Genomic DNA, 2,500 nt, shown 5'->3' with positions numbered 1-2,500 from the left:
GGCTTAATCTTTGAGACAAGCATATGACTACTGGCAGGATCAACCAGGGAGCTTCGATACAAAATCTCGGCTCGGACGTGCGCCACCCATCGCCGACCGGGTCTCGTAGCCCGGTCGGCCGCGCGTCTACTGTGTGTTTCGGGACTGCGCGCAGGCAGCCCCGGTTCCGTGTGCCGCCACCTTCGACACTCGGCTTATAAGCGTTCGAACGATCTCCCGTACCCGTCGGCTAGATTGAAAGCGTCTGGGATACGTTGTTATAACATCTCTGGTCTTTGAGTGTACGCTCGGAAAGAAGCGAGTTGACGCGTGCGTTGGAGCGTTCGGCCTTCCGTGTTTCACGGAGAGCCGAACTTCTTGGTACCGCGTCAAGGGCCATTCGGTCTGAGACACCGACCCGCGGTAATGCAGTGACGATAGATGAAACAACGCGAGTCGCGTAGTTTCTTTGGTACGAGGCACGGAACGGTCCGCGAACGCCCGCTCCTGGTCTACGCCGAAGTACGTATCGTGCTCGAGCACGTACCGGTACGGCGTAGCAGGCGGACGACGGGAGACCGGCCCGACCGACTCGCTCCTCTTACTAGTAGGAGCCTGGCCGCTAGGACGTCGGCGCCGGCACGGTGGTAGCACGGTCGGCTTACGGGGCGAAACCTCCGCGGGCTATCGAAAAAATTTTGAACTCCGGGAACTTTGTCGAAATTGAACGAGGCTCATATGACGATGTTCCGACAGGCTCCCGGCCCGGATCGACTCCGGGACGCCGCGCATCGCCTTTCGGTCGACTCGGACCGAAATTTTTACAAGTCCCGTCTGTCCGGATCGACTCCGGGACGCCGCGCGTCGCCTTTCGCTCGACTCGTACCGCAGCTTCAACGAGTCCCGTCGGCCCGGATCGACTCCGGGACGCCGCGCATCGCCTTTCGCTCGTCTCGGACCGAAATTTTTACAAGTCCCGTCGGCCCGGGACGCCGCGCATCGCCTTTCTGTCGACTCGGACCGAAACTTCATCGAGTCCCGTCGGCCCGTATCGACTCCGGCACGCCGCGCATCGCCTTTCTGTCGACTCGGACCGTAATTTTTGCAAGTCCCGTCGGCCCGGATCGGCTCCGGGACGCCGCGCATCGCCTTTCGGTCGACTCGGACCGAAATTTTTACAAGTCCCGTCTGTCCGGATCGACTCCGGGACGCCGCGCGTCGCCTTTCGCTCGACTCGTACCGCAGCTTCAACGAGTCCCGTCGGCCCGGATCGACTCCGGGACGCCGCGCATCGCCTTTCGCTCGTCTCGGACCGAAATTTTTACAAGTCCCGTCGGCCCGGGACGCCGCGCATCGCCTTTCTGTCGACTCGGACCGAAACTTCATCGAGTCCCGTCGGCCCGTATCGACTCCGGCACGCCGCGCATCGCCTTTCTGTCGACTCGGACCGTAATTTTTGCAAGTCCCGTCGGCCCGGATCGAATCCGGGACGCCGCGCATCGCCTTTCTGTCGACTCGGACCGAAAGTTTTACAAGTCGACGTCGGCCCGGATCGAGTCCGGGACGCCGCGCGTCGCCTTCCGCTCGTCTCGGACCGAAATTTTTACAAGTCCCGTCGGCCCGGGACGCCGCGCATCGCCTTTCTGTCGACTCGGACCGAAACTTCATCGAGTCCCGTCGGCCCGGATCGAATCCGGGACGCCGCGCGTCGCCTTTCTGTCGTCTCGGACCGAAAGTTTTACAAGTCGACGTCGGCCCGGATCGACTCCGGGACGCCGCGCGTCGCCTTTCGGTCGACTCGGACCGAAATTTTCACAAGTCCCGTCTGTCCGGATCGACTCCGGGACGCCGCGCGTCGCCTTTCGCTCGACTCGTACCGCAGCTTCAACGAGTCCCGACGGCCCGTATCGACTCCGGGACGCCGCGCATCGCCTCTCGGTCGACTCGGACCGAAAGTTTTACAAGTTCCGTCTGTCCGGATCGACTCCGGGACGCCGCGCGTCGCCTTTCGCTCGACTCGTACCGCAGCTTCAACGAGTCCCGTCTGTCCGGATCGACTCCGGTACGCCGCGCGTCGCCTTTCGCTCGACTCGGACCGAAATTTTCACAAGTCCGGTCGGCCCGTATCGACTCCGGGACGCCGCGCATCGCCTCTCGGTCGACTCGGACCGAAATTTTCACAAGTCCCGTCGGCCCGGATCGACTCCGGTACGCCGCGCGTCGCCTTTCGCTCGACTCGGACCGTAATTTTTACAAGTCCCGTCTGTCCGGATCGACCCCGGGACGCCGCGCGTCGCCTTTCGCTCGACCCGTACCGCAGCTTCAACGAGTCCCGTCGGCCCGGATCGACTCCGGGAGGCCGCGCATCGCCCTTCGCTCGACTCGGAACGAAACTTTTATCGAGTCCCGTCGGCCCGTGTCGACTCCAAGACGCCGCGCATCGCCTTTCTGTCGACTCGGACCGAAATTTTCACAAGTCCCGTCGCCCCGTATCGACTCCGGGACGCCGCGCTTCGCCTCT

General features: G+C 62.9%; 1 non-coding gene across 1 annotated transcript in view; it reads right to left on the bottom strand.

The window, feature by feature from the left end:
- Positions 1–50, bottom strand: part of LOC124295663 — a 1,913-nt gene extending 1,863 nt beyond the window's left edge. Inside the window, exon 1 of the ribosomal RNA XR_006905547.1 lies at positions 1–50. This exon is cut by the window's left edge and continues 1,863 nt beyond it. This is a non-coding gene — a ribosomal RNA (small subunit ribosomal RNA).
- Between the last annotated feature and the right edge of the window lie 2,450 nt (positions 51–2,500).

This window comes from Neodiprion lecontei, unplaced genomic scaffold (assembly GCF_021901455.1).
Source record: "Neodiprion lecontei isolate iyNeoLeco1 unplaced genomic scaffold, iyNeoLeco1.1 ptg000059l, whole genome shotgun sequence".
Taxonomy (NCBI): domain Eukaryota; kingdom Metazoa; phylum Arthropoda; class Insecta; order Hymenoptera; family Diprionidae; genus Neodiprion; species Neodiprion lecontei.
Note: the sequence above shows the minus strand (reverse complement) of the source record. Positions and strands in the feature narration are given on the sequence as shown.